The sequence below is a fragment of the Haemaphysalis longicornis genome, unplaced genomic scaffold (assembly GCF_048455015.1).
Source record: "Haemaphysalis longicornis isolate Haplotype H1 unplaced genomic scaffold, Haemaphysalis longicornis Haplotype H1 scaffold_5, whole genome shotgun sequence".
NCBI lineage: Eukaryota > Metazoa > Arthropoda > Arachnida > Ixodida > Ixodidae > Haemaphysalis > Haemaphysalis longicornis.
The window spans coordinates 62091366-62110048 of NW_027526385.1; the positions used below are offsets into that span (position 1 = coordinate 62091366).

At 45.9% G+C, this 18683-nt stretch overlaps 1 long non-coding RNA gene across 1 annotated transcript; it reads right to left on the reverse strand.

Annotated features, from left to right (window-relative positions):
• Nucleotides 1-7668: 7668 nt before the first annotated feature.
• Nucleotides 7669-16010, reverse strand: LOC144138309 (uncharacterized). The gene is made up of 4 exons (XR_013315867.1): nucleotides 15853-16010; nucleotides 14451-14505; nucleotides 13327-13417; nucleotides 7669-7899 (listed from the first exon to the last, which is right to left on the reverse strand). It is a non-coding gene; the product is annotated as an uncharacterized LOC144138309 (long non-coding RNA).
• Nucleotides 16011-18683: the final 2673 nt, after the last annotated feature.

Below are 18683 nucleotides of genomic sequence, written 5' to 3' on the forward strand. Positions count from 1 at the left end.
GACACGTTGTGGCGCGAGAATAAAAATTTTAGCTTAAATTGATTAATTTCGCAGTGAATAAAGCATCGTTTGCTTACAGCCAATTGCGCTGGGGGCCCTATGGAACACAAAATCTTTCGAATAAAACATACCTGTTTTTTGTCTTCATGGCCCCTTTAAGGATCTACGGTTACAGCCTCATCTTATATTCATCTCCACGGCGCCCGCATCTTTCCTGAGTTGTGAGTAGTGTTCGTCACGCGTGGTGTCTGTATACCTCCGGGCATTGCGCCATGCCGCGCGCCCTCCAGCGGCCACCTTATACGTCCTCGTCTGCTGCGGTGCGCCGCATTTTTGTGCACCTGTGCACTTATGAGTTCACTTTCATTAAATACTGCAGCCCGTTCGCGCCGCCATCGCGAATACGTGGTGCATCGCTAGCTTGCCTTTTTAACACGAAAGTGTTTTATTCCGGGATGATGATGATGGTTGTATGTTTACTGCGCAAGGCCAACTGACGTCATATCCGTCCAGTAACCGACACCAGTACCACGAAGCAAGCGGCCTGTAAAGGGTCCACCCCCGCACACAGGGTCTTTATGCGAGGAAGCAACCTTTAGAACTAAAGAGTACGTTATACTGAGGGTTGTTCGTTTTCGGGTTTTATATTTTAGCACGAAAGTGTTGTACTCCGGGCTACACCAATATTTCAGTGACGTCATATCCGTCACGGAAATGACGCGGTACACCTTCTCCGAAGCGACCCGGCAGCAGGACCTCTCTCGCCAAGCACACCCACAAGACAGCAGCCGACCCGCAGATCATGCTCAGCTGCAGATTTCGCTGCACATTTCAGTTTCGTGTTTTACCGACTCCTATGACAGAAGAATCAACCACACTTTTTTTTCGGAAATGTGGGGTGTATTCAGGCCTCTAGCCATCGAGACTGATTGTACAGGCACGAGCAACTAACCGTAAAATTTGTGGCGAGGAAACATACGCTACACCTACTCGCAAGAACACTGCCTGTTCATCCCGTATTGCTTACTCCCTTCCCCAATGTAGGAGACATTGGCAAATCGTTTGTCGTGAACAGCGTCAACTAGGTAACGTGGTTGGTTGTATCAAAACGTTCCAGACTTGGTGAAAATCACGAATGTTTATTTGCTCCCTGTGTTGTTTTACCACACCAATGTACGTCGCACTTAACCTAGTACTTTCTTTTCGACGTCAATGCACTAAGCCTTCGAGTTGTTGTGAAGAGGCCTACAATAACCGGAGCCACCAGTCTGAAAGCCGCGATGCCGGTCCTCCACGGCAAATGTGTAGTTTTTCCTGGCACACACGATGACAGCAGCTGTTGTAATGATCACTCGGGCACAGTAAGGGCAAACGTTCCATGAGGCTATGCCAACGGCTCTTTTTAAAGCGCCCATGAATACAAACTACAACCAATATATGATCGAATGGCGTTACGTCTGAATAACTCTCGCGCCAAGGTTAACGGCAAGTTCAAACAATTTAGCCCTAAAAACGGAAAAAACTAAACCCCGTTACACCCAGTGTGAAATCTGCTAATACACAGGAGCAGGGGTTCTCTTGTGCCAGCTCGAATGTCGACGGGCGCTCACCCGTCGACATTCAGCCAACACGGTTTCCGCAAATATATATTCCTTTAAAGCTTGCGGAAAGTCCTAGAAGGGAATTTTTAACTTCTTTTGTAGCCGGAAGACCGCAGATGACGCGCAGCCGACGACAATGCGCAGGCCACAACGCATCTTGCTGGCCACAGGGCCGCATTTTTTTACTACTCTTGGTTGAAATGCCTATGAAACGCTTGCGTGGTTGTACACGTTGGGCTTTTTCGGCACAAAAAAATTATGTAAGCAACCAAATACTATTTTTTGCCCAGATTGTCGAGCGGCGAACCGCGTTGTGTAGTTTATTTTGTCACCAACAGATGGTGCCACTAAAACAAGACCCAAAACAGTGGACCAATCGTAAGGCCACTTTTTGATGCAAGGGGCCTATGGGGAGTTTTGCAACTCATATATCAAGTAACTCTGCCTAACCCTGCGTGACGTAGGGCCTACAGCAGACGGACGAAAAGGCTTGACCCACAATACCTCCACGGTAAAAAATTCCCGCGTATCTGCTTGCTCCACTGCAAATTTCAAGAAATGATACCTTTCCGCAACGTAACACCCTCTCTGTTTGCCCTCGCAACAATAACCATCTTCCCAGCAAGTTCCTCCTATGCTGAGTGCAATGCACGTTTGCCCAATTCAACTCAATTTCACCGCATTCGCCACTTTTCTTTTGCCGTCCATTGGGACCTTTTGCTTCCATTTGGTTTGGAGCAGGTCTCGCAATCACATCTCAAGGCACTCAAAGTAGATGTCCGCAGTCTTTATAAGGGTGACTATCAATGATTTTCGAACATAAATCCTACCTATCAGTACGACACCTTTACTGGGAGTGCCATCCGCCAGACCTACCGCCACACCTGCGTTCCCGCATCGCTTCCTTGGAGGACTGGCTGAACCCGGGTCCTGGCGTAGATGTCCAAACGACGCAAAAACTTTTGGCGGCCCACTGCCTTCGTGTTCGTGCAGACCTCTGGGAGTTCTACGGACCAGTCGTCTCATAATGAAGAGACTGTGGCACCACGACCAGGACTAGGGCTGTTTAAAGAATAAATTTCTCTCTCTCTCTCTCTCTTAGAAGCATTTTCAAAGTTAAGATTTGCAGCAACGTAGTGCAATCTAAATTCTTAGACAGAACTCCGAAGCCCAAATATTAATGTAGCTCATCGCATTTCAAAAATGAGGTTATTATGGTTGCGTAGGTATAAAAACATGACGCAACAATAATAAACCAGACTGAAGCAGTAGATGCAAGCAAGTTCAAACACGTTATATATTTCCGCTTACGAACGTAATGACGCCGATAGAGATCGAATACAGAAGGAGGTAGCTAAACTAGGATATAGCAAAAAGCCCCAATATTTTCTGGTTTTATTCAAATACATAGGGAGGTTTCTATTCTAATTTGCCCTTTGACACACCCAATTGCTTGAGATCATTGTGTTATTTAGGTCTCACTTGTGCGTGAAAGATTTAGGTACCAAATTAACAACATAAAGAGAACCGGAACTAATTCCGTCGTGCTTTGGTTGAGACTGTGCTAGCTGATTCTGTTTCAAATCTAAATGCACGTAACATAGTCCCCCCTTAAAATGCAACTAAACTTTCCAAAAGTTACGTAACATTACGTCACCTTGTTGCAATAGTTGACTTGATTGCTATCCTGAAGCTTAACGCGACGACGCTACACAGGCGATAAGGCGCGCCGTAGTAGAGGGCTCCGGAATACTATTGACCACTTGGAGATCTTTAATGGGCGCACAAATTCCCAAAACACCGGCGTTTTCGCTTTTTGCCTTTGTCAGAAAAGCGGCCACCGTGACCGGGAATCGAACCCGTGTCTATTGCATAAGCAGCGCTACGCCTCAGCCACTGAACAACTGCGGCGTGTTTGTTGCAATGGTCGCAGCACTCGCACAGAACCTTGAGGCTTCCACAGACACATTGGTTATGTGGGCATGTTGCTGCAGCGCACCTAAAGTTTGAACTATTAATGGCATTCGTCGCAGACGCTGTTAAAAATTACATAGCAAGGCCACACTCTGCAAACAGTTTGAAAGAAGCGTTATTTTACATGCCTGCCGCAACATGCCTTGCCTAAACGAACGTTTCCATATGTTGTGAGAAACACAACGTGACCCAATGCTTTACTACGCTCGTGACAATAGTCAGGAGTGAGAAAATGACCTTTAATTTGTGATGAGCGCTCTGGTCCATATTCATTCATTGATTTTATCCTGTCTTTTGCTCAAAAGCAAAATATGCCCTCATCAGATCAAAGCCTTCGCAATAACAAACAAACTTCGTTATAACAGGCATTTTGAAAACAGTACGTTTAAAAAAAAACTTAAATCAAGCTACACTTTATTTTGCATATTTTAGTTACATCGAGTCTTGATTGTATGATTCGAGTCTTGATTCCTCACTAAAAGTCGTTAAATGTCCCTATGTTGCTTCACCACACAGCCCCAAAAGAATGTAAATGCGGCCACAATTCCAGAAGAAGACATACTGATGGTATATAGATGGCTTGAGGCCCTTATTCTCCTATTTTTCGCCGTAGATGACGTTAGTACTCACTCGGTAAAGCGTAGAGATAAGAAGCTGCACTCGAACTTCGCCCCTACAGGCGCATGCGGTATCGCATATTTAGGAGGGCACTGGGAAGCCCGACTGCAAGTAGTACAGAGGCGTCCTGCGGTTGAAACATCAGGTCAATGCGCCGCTGGCTCGGAAAGACGTTTGCGTAGTGATTCTTGCTTGAAAAATACCGCTGAAGACTTGGACGAAGTGGAAAACAAACGCAATGACCGCAAGATGAACTCGAGAACCCTTGTGCTAAAAACTAGAGGATTGACTGAAATAAATTGGCAAATCCATCGATCGGTGCGATTTCCAACGCATAGAAAAACGGACCATTCCCGAGCACTTTATTCGGCTGTGGAGACCTGTATATCAACCAATTGGGACGAAAGGCTGAAGAAATCCGAAGCCTGTCTCCTCCACCGAGCAAGAACAGACTCAGCCCGTACAACAGCTTGGCTACATAAAATCAACATTGTTTCATCCCCTTTGGGCCCATTGTGCAGTGTGACCTGTGATATGAATCACTACATTATGAATTGGTCCAAAACTAACCTTGAACAAACGAACTTTTCCAGTGATCTGCAGAAGCTAGGAGTGTCTCATGCTACAACGGAGGACATCATTTTTCCTAGGAACCACAGGATTGTGCGAAGAGAGGTGTCTCGTCTCCTGCTGGAGTTCTTGCGGTCCACAGGACTAAGTGAGGTGTCGTGACATTGTGTGTCTCTGTTATTTAGGTCTAAGTAAAGTGTGGTGATATTTCGTTTATCTGATATACTACTGAGGACGATTAACGATTACACGCTGCAATTGCCGGGAAGTTATGCAAGGCTATGCCCGCCTCATTCAACAATTCATACTACTAGTACGACCAAAATTAAATCCTTTAATTTCCCTCAGTTTTACTCGAACGCAAACGTTTTCTAATAAAGTTTAGTAGTAAGTGAACTTTCTTATGTAATACGGACGCAGAGCGACAGCGATGGCAAAGCTTTCCTGTCACCATTGTTGCCTCGAGATTTTAAGAGACTCCGATGTGCAGTTACGTGTCAGCGAGCTGCTTGCAATCCTGTTGTGCACTCCACGATGATTTGGTGCCTCCCTCGTCGATTGTTTCTTACGGCACTCCAATGTACTGTTGCATGTCAGCGAGCTGCTTTGCAACCCTATTGTGTACTACACGATGATTTGGTGCCTCCCTCGTCGATTGTTTCTTACGGGACTCCAATGTACCGTTGCATAGCAGCGAGCTGCTTTGGTATCCTATTGTGTACTACACGATGATTTGCTGCCTCCCTCGTCGATTGTTTCTTACGGGACTCCAATGTACTGTTGCATGTCAGCGAGCTGCTTTGTAATCCTATTGTGTACTACACGATGATTTGGTGCCTCCCTCATCGATTGTTTCTTACGGGAATCCAATGTACCGTTGCATAGCAGCGAGCTTCTTTGCAATCCTATTGTGCACACCACGATGATTTGCTGCCTCCCTCGTCGATTGTTTCTGAATTGCACTAATATTTTCCGCATTCAGTTTCAGCATTGTCTAAAACAAACTTTTAATGCTCCCTACCTTCAAAAAAACCCATCGGAAGTATTTTCCTCTCTAGGAGTAAGCTTGATTTTTTTGCTACAAAATACCTTTCTGAGCACTACTTGAAGTCGCAGGCCACCACAAAATAAGCCCTGAACTGCGGTCTCCATGCAATGTATGCACGCAAAGAAGCAATCGGTTCGTACAGCAGGATCTACAATGTCTACGACAGCCGGTCAACCCCACAAACCTTAAATACTACCGACTTCTCTCCCACCGGACCTTCTCGCGTAAACATGACTCTTTCTAGAAAGGTTCATGCTCTTACCGACCGTGTCCGTGCATTGAGCCGTGTAAACATGATGCGAAACTTGTCTTACAACCTGTTCTAAGGAAGGTGCACGTAATTCTAATTGTTTTTCATAAAAAATTCTATTTCATCCACATTATGTTTTATTACGGTTTTACTTGGTTTCGTGCGTCACTTTCGCTACTTACTGATATTCTGGACTTCCCGCTATATTGCAACACACGTCGCAATAAACATTCAAAAACCCACCTATTTGGGGTTTTAGAACAGCCACATTGATCTTGGCTCCGTTTACGCCGTTGGTCAGGCCAGGAAGCCTCCATCTGAGCATCAACATCGGTCGATGAATTCGGCTTGTCATTTCTCCTAAATTAACGGGGAGTTACAAGGATTGTGAAGACGATACTCTTGACTAACCTGAGGAGACAAGACCTCTTAATCTGTAATTCGCTTTTATATGCGCCAACAAACACTTCAGAATTTCGTCCTGTGTTCGTCCTGGGCAGCTCAAGCGTTCGCCGTTGCCACGTTCCGTGCTTAACGGTGCCGACGTGAGTTGACGCGAAGGAAGACATTTTATCGGATGGGGTGTTCGCCGGGAATGGCTCCTCAGATCAGGAGTTCAGCAGAGAGCTTCAAGAGAGCAGTTGTCTCCGCTTGAAAAGCCTGGTCGGTAAAGTGCAAGAATGACCGCGTGATGTCCCACTGATCGGTGTAGGTGAAGGGGCGAAGTGTGGTAGATCTGGGTAGTCCTTGCACTCCCAGATGATGTGAGGGGATCTGCACGGTTGTCCACAAATTCTGCATAGAGGGTCGTATTCGGAGATAAATTTATTTCATTTAATTGGTTGGGGAAAGTATTTGTTTCTCAGCAAAGCTCTTTCCTTATTCGACAATAGTCCTCTGCTTTCTGATCTTGAATAAAAGGCTCCACATTTCGAAGGAAGACACACCGTATTTCACGAGGTAGAAAACTAGCGGTATCGCGTTAAGAGCCTACCGCGCTAATAGATTTACGACGACGTCATTCTCATTTTCACCTTCTCGCACACGCTTAGTGCCAAGAAGTAAACCCTCGTACACTGCGACAAAACTTTGCAATGCGTCACACTTGACCCCTTCGTTATTACCTGAGCAGCACTTCTACCTTGCAAGCCGCAGTGTATGGGGATTTATATGCGCTCAAGCACAAGCCCATTCTCGTCGCAAAAATCACCAAGCCTTAGAAACAAATCGCCATAGATGTTGGGATAAAACATGCGCTAGAATTTTTTCCACTAACTCTGCGTGCCACCATCGGTGTTTCACTCCCATTTCACGTCAGGAACCTATTAAGCATCCTCAAATTTCCCAGTCCTGCATAGTCCGTGTCCAGTAGGCGGGCTGCATTCTTCCCGAGTGTACCATGTATTCCCGAGTGTACAATGGAAACACCGAACGCCGGCATATGTCCTGGGAAGTCCACACAGGTTCCCGGATGGATAACTGAGGAGGCTTATAAGTTGGTCGTTGCGGGCCAACCAAGTCAATTTCATGCAAGGAATAGGCCTTCTCAGCAGACTTTGTAACAAAAAAATCGTTATTTGTTCTTTTCCCTTCCAACATGTACTTCATTGTTGCAATTGATCACGGACTTTTTATTTCAAAGATTACATTGCTCCGGAGTTTCACAGTTTTGCGCTATACGTGGGACTGCTGTTAGGCACTGCGGCTGTTGTGGTGTTACCAGGTATAGAGTGTCCAATGCCGCCGGTCTTGAAATTTGTCGACTACACGTACAAGTACAATGGGTAGCATTCATCGCACAGACTTCGAAACGAGGTGCTGCAGGTAGCATTCGTGCACTGTAAGGAAACAAAGTACGTGCTGTCATCCGTGGTTTTAAACGGGTCATTAAAACAAAATACAATTTCGGTTTGTATGAAAGATCGCCACGAACGATTAACATTCACGATGTTGTCACTCCGAAATTAAGCTTGGTAATGCTCAAAAGAAATAACAAACGGGTGGCTCCTCAACACACCAGGCAGTTTCTGGCACTGCAGAAATGACTTCGGAGGGACAGTTCGTTCTACTGCGGGGCGCTAACATGAGTTACCGCGATTGATTATCAATCGCGGTAACTCGACATTTCGACATTTCACTAGTGTATCCGGTTGAGCTTGATCCCACCGACTAAATGCTATGAAATAAAATTTCCCTATACGTCGGTCTTTTTTTATTTGCAGTAATATATTTGTTCGTATTACGTAACCGAAATTGTCAAGATCTTAAGCACGTGTCAACATTATTTGTTAGACGGGTGCAGGCAATAATACTCAACGGTGCTAAATGGAGTTTAGCGAATCCCCGACGAATAGTGTTACTTCAAATAAAAAAACGAGCGTCCGTTTTTTTTTATGTTGCCGTTAAAGAAGCATGTCTAAATAGAGCCCAGCATCTTTCTCTTACTACCTCGAAGAACCCACTCCAGTTCCCTCGGAATACTCGGCCACGTTGGCATACTACAGGGGTATCAGGAAAAGGTATACCCTCCGCCACACGAATCTCTGACCAGGGCAGAAGCCTCCAACTGGAGACAGCTGCAGACAGGCACTTTCACAAACCTAAACATCTGAGTAAAATTTATCCGACTCGATATGCAGACGCATGCCCATTGTGCCATCAAGAAAAACCCACCCTCTACCACAACACATCGGAATGCCAAAGCACAACGGCTGTCCCCAAAATCAGAAACCCTAACGCGCAGCAACGGGAGGCACTGCTGGACTGCACCTGCTGTGCAGACTACATCGGCCTGATTCAGCGGGCACACAAAGCAGCAGAGGCCGTTGGAGCCCTGGACCAAGGGTACCACACCTGCTGACCCCTTAGGGAACTGTCGCATGGGGCACGAGCCCTCGGTGGAGTGCCGCCCAACCACTAAAAAATATAAATAAACGTTTTCCATTCTCCTGATCCTCCTCCCGTGGTTCAGAGAGAACCGCCTTAGTGCTCCAACAGCTTTATTACCGCTTGAGTGTGTTGAGTGGAGATATCAGTGTCAATGTTTTGCTAATGAGACCCGCGACTAATGAAAGAGCGTAAACCACTAAGTTACCACTAGGAAAACAACAAAAATTCCAGATAATACGCAAGTGTAAAAAACTAGGAGCACAAGCTGAATTGGTAAATCTGGCACAATGCATTAGGAGAAGTAATAACGGACACATCCACCCCCACCACTCAGCAAGACCTGACAAAACATTAACTGAGAAGCAGCTTAAGGACAACAAGCTTCAGGCTCTCAGCAATGGTTGATTATACTCCCTTAGAGGTGAAACCAGGAACATTGCGACATTATAAATTACATAACTACACTAACATAAGGATTTTATGCAGATAGAGGTGAAACCAGGAACATTGCAACGTTATAAATTACATAACTACACTAACATAAGGATTCGATGTAGATTTTCACGTTAACAACGTTACGTGAGGAAATTACGAACGGACAATCTTGGTTGATTCAAGCAGTAGCATAAACGAGGCACGAAAGAAGTCAAGGGAATGTAAAGATGATTATTCATTACATATTTTCTTTCCAGTCTTGATCGAAAACACAAGTGACGACGGGAAAAGCTGGGATATCTTCTTAAACACGGTGGTGATGTACCAAGAAACCTAGTAAAACAGCCCTGAGACTGCCTCAGTACATAACGGTACTACTAGCCCTTAAAAGTGTCAACCGAAATTAGGTTTCTAAGCAAAGACGATATCAAATAGCTTTTAAATTCTGCACACACCATTGTCGTTGCTTGTTTACAAGTTGTTTACCATTCAACCTTATCAGGTGCATCCTCAATACCAAAGACCGAGGGAACCGGTGGGATTTGAGATCGGCTGCTGAACTGTACATCGCATATATGGCGCGAATTTGGGAATTCAAAATTTCGTAAGAAACTTAGGAGGACATCTGAACACATGTGCGAGTACACAGAATGCGGAACCGTTATAATTACTTTACTATGCGTGTTTTTGCAGTTCAGTAACTCTGCTTCAAAACTTAGGTAAGTCTCCTTTTTAGGCTAACGTTCAGCATAAAACATGCCAAGCATCCTAAAACTAAGGGTAGGTAAAGCTGTTTGTAGCACGTGACAGCACTGAAGGTCAAAGCATATCGCTAGGACTAACGTGAGTCCGGCACGTCATAATTTCCAAGTAGGTATACTTGAGAGGGAACTGCACCGGGGAACCCATGTTGTCGGGGGATGGTTATGGCAACACCCCCGGTTCTGCCTTGGGGTTGTCAAGAAAAGTGATTTCTTGGGCGTTTTTTTTATTTTCTTTTTTTACTCTGCATTACCACGTCTACAAGCTACGAGGTAGCTGAAATGCTCCCTGTTTCGTGGTAGCCGTGAGCCGTGGCAACTGCACTTCACTTACGCTTTACGCTTCACTTACAAATGAAATACAAAAGCAGAAGCTCAGGGGGACGCCAGCACAAAGCTTCACTTCTTTGTGGTCCTTTGCAAGGCTAGCTGGAGGTTTTGTACTGTTATTCCAGTCATCCTGACCATTACAACCTACTTGTGTCCACTGTAGGACGAACGAATATTCAATTCGCCTCCAACCGCGCCCGTCCTGCAAAGTCAGAGTCCAGTTTTTGACGCCGAATTTTCTTATTTTGTCCCTCCACCGAATTAAGGGCCTTCCAGTTTCACGCTCTGCAACAACTTTATTATCCTGGTGCTCAACCGGTTTCCATTTCGCCTCACGATGTGGCCAGCCCAAGACAATTTATTTTCCTTTACTTGCACTATACAGGGTGTCCCAGCTATCATGCACCAAGCTTTAAAAAAAGAGCAATGGCGTTACTCGAAAAAAAACTAGTGCGTAATGTTTGCAGTACTGTGGAGAAGCGGACAGTAATTTTTTCGTTAATGATACTTCACTAATTAATTGTAATTAATTATCTAACTCGAGAAGTACTGTCCTAATCACTGAAGTGTCAATGAGGCACCTGTAGGTACCCACTAGGGGCATCTAACTTCGGTGTTTTCAGCGACGAACTAATTGCGTACTCATTTATTCTGACTGATAAAGAAAACCCGCGAAATATGAAAAATACCACGTGACGGCGCCTCCGCGCGCATTAGCGCGCATTGTAAAGCAATGCCCTCAAACAGGCGGCTTTTGAGTTAACCAGAATGAAATAAATAAAAGAAAGAAAGATGAAATCGCGACCGTATTTGTGCCTTATCTGCACACGCGCCCCGCGAATCTTGCTGTTGCTGCTCCTTCGATGCATGCCATTATCAAGGTGATGCGCTGTCTCTTCAGGCGGGTGACAGGCGAAGCAGTTGCTTTCAATCCGCTTATTTGGGGACGCTGCTTTACAATGCGCGCGGAGGCGCCGTCACGTGGTATTTTTCATATTTCGCGGGTTTTCTTTATCAGTCAGAATAAATGAGTACGCAATTAGTTCGTCGCTGAAAATGCCGAAGTTAGATGCCCCTCGTGGGTACCTACAGGTGCCTCATTGACACTTCAGTGATTGGGACAGTACTTATCGAGTTAGATAATTAATTACAATTAATTATTGAAGTATCATTAACGAAAAAATTACTGTCCGCTTCTCCACAATTCTGCAAACATTACGCACTAGGTTTTCTTCGAGTATCGCCATTGCTCTTTTTTTAAATCTTGGTGCATGATAGCTGGGACACCCTGTATGTTCTACTGGAGTTTGCTCTCTGGTCCAGTAAACTTGTTTCCTCCACCTTAACGTAACTCCTACCATTTTTTTACATCGCCCTTTGAGCCGGCCTAAGTTTGGTTCCCATTCGTTTAGTAGAGCTCCAAGTTGCCGGTGGAAATGTTATTACCGGGAGCCCACATCAGATATTCTTCTTTTATGAAACAGGGAAGCCTACTTTTCAATATTTGGGCGAGTTTCCAGAGTGCACACCATCCCATACCTATTCTGCGCTGGATTTCTCTCTTGCGGTTGGGATCAGCACTTTGTGCTGCTTAGCCTAACGACGCGTGTTTGATTCCCGGCTGCGGTGGCCACTATTCTGGTGGGGGCTAAAAGGGAAAACGCCTGTGTGTTCGAGATATCGGATTACGTTATATACGCCGAGGTTGTCAAAATTTCTCCGGCTTACTCCATTACGGCGCGCCTAACGACGTGTTGAGCGTCGGCGCATTAAAACTCATAATCAATCAAAAGGGTTCATCACGGACAACATGTCCGAGGTTGTTATATTCTTCCATTTATTCTAGGGTTTGGTTACATATCATGAAGAGGATGCTTTTGGCAGGTTTACTCATAATTACTTTAGCTTTATCCATATTTGTTTTTAGCCCGACGCCCATGCTTTCTGATTGTAGTTGTTCAGTCAATTTTTTCAGCTTTGCAGATTCACTGACCAATACTATGTCGTCTGAAAAACTCGGATGACTTAAGTACTTTTCGTTTGTCCGTAATCCTGTGTTGCCCCACTTACGCCTCCTGAATACCTCGTGTAGACATGCTGTGAACAGTTTTGGCAAGATGGTTCTTTTTGTCATACCCTCTTTCGCATCGGGAATTAGTCCTTTGCTTGTGAGTAAGTATCCTACCATACGCACCTTATATATACGTCGTTTAGAAACCTTATGTAGCTCTTCGGTATTCACTGGTTTTTGAGTGCGTCTAGAACAGCTGCGGTGTGTACGGAATCAAACTCTTGTTCATACACTGGAAATTCTATGCAAAGAAGTATAATGTGCTCTATAGATTTCTCTATTGCTCGACTGACGACGTGGTTACGATCCATTGTAGAGTGCCCGTTCATAATCCAGCCTTCTTTTGGGGTTGTTTGTAATCAATTCTCACACTTTTGCAGCTAACCATTACTTTGCAAACCGCTTGCATACATCTAAGAGTAGACTGATGGGTGTATAATTCTTAAGGTTTTAGGTATCTCCCTTCTTGCGGGTGAGAATTATGTTGGCGTTTTTTCAGGCAACGGGCACAATTAGCGACGTTAAGCATTCTAAAAGTAGTGCAGAAAGCCAGCAAGTGACTCATTATTATTTAGTTTTTTGTTATTGTGTTCTTTCCGACCTGATTTGCGCGTAAAATGTAAGGACGCAGGTTATTGAATCAGATAGTACAAAAAATGTATTTAGGGTTTTTAATGGCACTCTCGCAGCTACTTTTGCTGCTCAGCCCAATGAAGGAGAAATAGCCCCTCATCTAAAACGCTATCAAGGTTACGTGGTGATACTTAGCGTCCACTCACGTCGTAGCAAATTTCCAAGCATGCCATGTGATCTCCCCAGCTTTTGCAGGAACCGCAGGGACAGCAGGGGAGAAAAGGCGTCGCAGAAACGCTGCAAGAAAGATGGGGACAGCGCTAGGATGTGATACTAAACGCTATAACAAGTACTGCAGTTTTTTTTATGTATTTCGTGTGTGCGTTTGTCCGGGCCGCGCTATGCGCTGTAAGGAAAGGGATATGTTCCTCCAGCTGTTACACTTCTCCGGTTTTTTGCCACAACGGCACTGCCAAGTTAATCAGACTTTTACTGCGTCTGCACCGACCAAAAATAGAAATAACGATTGTTCCGCCCTCCTTATGGAAAGAAGGATGGATTTCGCTCTATTGCGAGACATACAAAGGATGGCTGCCGTAAATCTCGGTATAACACGTACTACAGATTTGAAACAAAAGTGAGAATAATAACCAAAGAAAAATTTTGTAAGATACGAGTGCTTCTCAAGTGCAGTGCTCGAAATACTGGGAAAACGCAATTTTTCCGTTCATTCAAATTTCAAATCGAACGATTACACGCATGTCGTACGACTCCCCACTTCAGTTGAAACTCTCAAATATAGAATTAAAATTGCGACCCTGAAAGCGCTAATTTTAAGTATGGACTTTCAGACACAGCCGCCTCCTTTATGACCTTACCAACAATTCCTTCTAAGAACGGTCCTCTTAGTTTTCAAGATTTTATATTGACACCACGATTTCCAACTTGCCGCTACACTGAAGTAGGAGTAACCGCCTACCATTAGATCCGAATCAGACCAGTGTACTGTAATATAACAATGCCAAACACAATATCTGCAAGCCACCGGAAGCGCTTTCTCAGCCGTGTTTTACAGGCTCCCCCAAACCACGCCGCACTGCAGTAGCACGCGCGGACTTCCTGCTTCTCAAAGAGTTCAGGAGAGTATTTGTTTGGGCGAGTTGGTACATCTGGCGTATTGAAGCGCAGCAAAGACGAGGACGGGAACACAGACGACGACACACAGAGCCTGTGTTCCTGGCCTCGTCTTTGCTGCGCTTCAATACGCCAGATGTTCTCAAAGAGGCTGTCGCCATTACAAAGCTCCATTGAGCTTTTAATGTGTACTCACCAAACGATGGCAATCGCAACCGTGAAAATAATCACAGTAAACTTGTTCATGTCTCCTGCAAAAGAAAGGGCGTAATATAAGCCGTGTTATTCCGTCAACCATCTCAATTCTTGCGTTGAAACAACGTGGCGGAGCCCAAGGTGTCTATTAGCAGCCATGATTGTCTCTCTCGTGTGTCACCAGTGACGCGGAAGCCGTGGCAACTCGCGTGGCATCTGGCCCCTTCAAACCCCGTGATTATTTGAATAGGGTACTGCGTTAAAGTCCAAGCCGGAGACGGGAAGTTTTATATTCAGTAATCATGAAGAACCAGCTAGCGCCTGAAATCTTCCAACATACTTTTCAAAAACAGAAAACCTTAGCAATACAAAACGAAGCACGGGAACTTATTGTCAACCAAATGCTTGTTTCCCAAAAAGAGAGCACAGATGAAGTTCAATACAAACGTTACTGTCACGTGAAAAAAACACAATATATGCACAAAACATTCAGTAGACGTTGTGTTATAATAGGCAATAATTCTAACATTTTGAGCATGATGAATCTCGGTTCAAAATTATATGCAGCCGCCCATGGGGCATCTACCAGCCACTATGTAAGCCGCGAAATAAATTCCAAAAATGTATTCAATCTCCTCTGCACAATTCAGAAAAATTCGCAGTGTCAGTGGGTTTTCAAAACTTGTATATTTTACCGACAATGTTGGATCGCAATGACATATCAAAATTGCTTGTACACAGGCCCCCAGACAAGCCTAATTGCCAACTCATCGATCAAAATAAAGCGGCGATGGGAAAAGCCCCATCAATTTATCCGCCTTTTGTATAGTTCGAATGCAAGCTCGCTGCGAAACACCTTAAACAGTGCTGATATTATTCCTTTCTAAACACAACCTTCAAACTGTTCATTGATGCTTATGTAGGTCGTAACAGTAAATGTACCCTGTTCCAGTTTCCACAAACACTCCACGTGCTTGAGCTTATGAATGTACTTCAAAAATTACACGGAGTCAACTCGCCCAACGGAACATTGAGGGATTAACAAAATATGTTGTATTTTCTCTAAGTTGTGTTTAATTACATCACTTTTTGCTGAAAACCCTCACTTAAGAAAGGAACACTCCTGAAATTGTCGTGTATTTTCCCGGCAGTTCCTTCTGGTTCAACTGAGCCGCAGCTTACGACGTTGGCTCTGAAGAGGGATTGATTGTGTATCAAACAACGTCAGCGTGAAGGGGAAACAAGGTCAGAAACGGAAAGTCTACGCCGAGGAGGCCGAGCGTTTTCACCACCAACTTGGTATTCTTGAAGAACGTTTTTGGGCTGCATGGTTTCTTAATTCAGTTAGGTTCCATTTAACTAAGTTCCAACTTAAATTCTTTGACAAGGACTGGTAGACTTACCGCTGTGTTTTTCGACGCACTGTGTCGTTGATCAAAGAGCCTTTTCTGGGCCTGGGCGCTTCGCTGTACTCTGCTCAGAAGTATGTGCCGCGGACTTGTTTCCACTACCGCTTAAAAAGCCTTGGCACCACGTCAGCTTCGAAGCCTGAGGTCACAAGCTTATCACCAGCGTATATGCTCACCAGGCAAAGAAAGCAACTTGAGCTGTTCGGATTCGTTCACACACTGATAGCGGAAGACGCGGAAAAATCGCCGTTTCCAGACCTGAGGCGCTATTCCAGATGGCCTGAGTTCCGCCTACTCCTGAGTTTCCAGCTACTTGGGTATGAAAGTAGTAATCACGGAGCATCCTATAAACCTCGAGTGAAACGGCGCAATTGCGCGCAGCACGCCTAGATAAAGTACGGCTTGTGATATCACCGCATGCAGTGCAATTTGAAATCCGGCTGCAATACTCATTCCCAAGCAGGAACTAGATTACCCGACTACCTCTTTGAAATCCCCAGCCTCGCGGTTGGTCCCGCCCGGTGCGTGGCGGTCTGTTTTCGATGGTATTCTGTTCTTTTACTTAATTATGTTTTCTACGTCGCCTGAGGATAGACCCTGTGCAGCTCTCCGCAAGCACAAACCATGTAAGCAAAGGGGTCCACCGTAGCGAAAGGAGCGCGCCCTGCTCCCGACCATGAAATGTGGCTTTTGTTTACGGCTTGGTTGTATGGGGTCGCCTTACTCGCTCAGCCTGGCAAGCGGGCTTCGCCTAGCGGCTCCCGCGCGAGAAAGGTAGCGATCCTAACCCGCGGCGTGCCGGGCAGCGGCCACGGCGGGTCCGGGCGAAAACGGAGATCCGGACTCTACCAAACACATTTAATGAATCACTAAAACGTACAAAACACGCTATATAACTCTGATTACGCGTACATAAAAAATAGAAAGGTCGGTCAGGCTTACCCGGGCTGGGGATGCTTCAACAAAGAACAAAGGGACCCTGGTCGACGGAGCGGGGTGGCCTCCTTCTGCCTCCTTCCGTGGTCCGGACCAGAGAGAGCGTCACCTCGAGTTTTTTGGCCGAAAACACAAGGGGCCGAAAACACTCCCTCGACGGACAGTAGCGCGCCCCCGCGCGCTACCCGGCGCACGGGAAAACGAAACAGCCGTGTCTCGCCTCCCGCCGCTCATGCACGCCGCGACACCCGTCGCGAGAGCGGGACCACTTTGGAGGAATGCGGGAATAATTGAGCATTCCCCCAGTTGAAAGTGTACGGTGGGTACCTATCAGAAATCGTCCCAATCCGGCGTGTCAACGGCGTGTTTGAGTAATGGCGAGTGCGTTTTAGACGTTGAAGTTGTATCATTTGCTATTGACTTCGTTTTCTCAGTGTATTAGGAAGGATCCCACGAGAAAGTCGTGTCGCCTTCGCGGCTCCTATCGGCTCGGACAAGAATGAACCACACTTCGGGCCGATCATCCTCGCAACTAGGCTCCATTGGCTCACAGTGGACTAACGACTTTTTTTTTTGTGCCTTGTCTCTACTAGTGGGCATCAAATGACGAATTCGTGGCGGTGACGCTACGCCGTCGGCAACGTCGGCGCCATGGGTGGGTGTGACTTCGGTCACTACGCCGCCCCAAAAAATGGGCTGGGTGGGTTTCAATGGGATTCGAACTCTTAGAAAACTCGGGAATGGCTTTGCACGGCCGAGTTGAACTCGCGACGCTCGTGGCAACCGCTGCTTCGGCGTGGTTTATTGTTCATGGTCGCCGTAGCAGCTTTATTTCTAGTGCGCCAGATCTTTTAAACACAGGAGAAATTTGAGCTTGTTTTTATCTCTAAGAAAATACTATTCATTGACTGGACAATCATCTGGCGACCGAGTTTGCGACGATTTCGGGGCGTAATTTGCTCGATGACCGTCAAGGAGCAAAATTTGTTAGCTCTGCAGTATGACGCGACGCGCAACTTCTACGGAAGCGTTGGTAGTGACCGCACAATCGACCGCCAGCAGCCGTCAGTCGGCAGGTGTGTGCGCAAATGATCGCTAGTGAGGCGTGTTTCGCTGACCTCGCCTTTACTTTAGGCGGTTCGCCAGACGTGGGTTCCGCAGGGTCTACCGCGCGTCTATCCGTCTGCAGCCAGATTGTGCGCTTCAGTTATCGTCTATTCGCAAAACAATTTCGGACGAGGCGTTGCATTTCCGTGCGTTTCATATATCGTCAGCGCGGTAGAGGCGTGGCGCGTCACATATATTTTGTGAAAATGTACCTGGCAGGATAGCTCGTTCGTGTATGCAAAGCCAATCAAAGGGGCCTATCTATTATTGCAGGCGTTCTCTACACATTTCAAGCGGTTTTCGTCAGCGTTGCCGACGTATACCAAGAAGACGAGCATGGAAAGCGACTAAAGGGGATAGTTCAGAATTAAAGTAACCGCGTGACGCCAGAGGGAGGGTAAGCAAGGGTGGGAAGAGGACGAAAGAACAGAGGGGAGGGAAAAGATTGGATTTAATGAAAAAAATACCCCCTGTAACAAAATTTCTCGAACAAGAGTGGTGAAGAACGAAATCACTTAAGCAAACAATTATGAAAAGTTGTTAATGCTAATCCTTCCTCCTTAGCATATGCTCGCTTGGGGGATTGCCCCGCAATCGGGAACATTGAGTAGTGAACGTGCCCGGTTCGCAAAACGCATCACGCTGTGACTTTGAATAGCAAAAGTTGCAGAATAGTGCGTGCCGCGTGACACTGGAACGTGATGGCACGGAAGCAGGACAGGTTCACGCCAGCCTCTCAGAACCCCGATTCTAGGGAGGCCGTGGTGTGTGCCAGTCTGCTT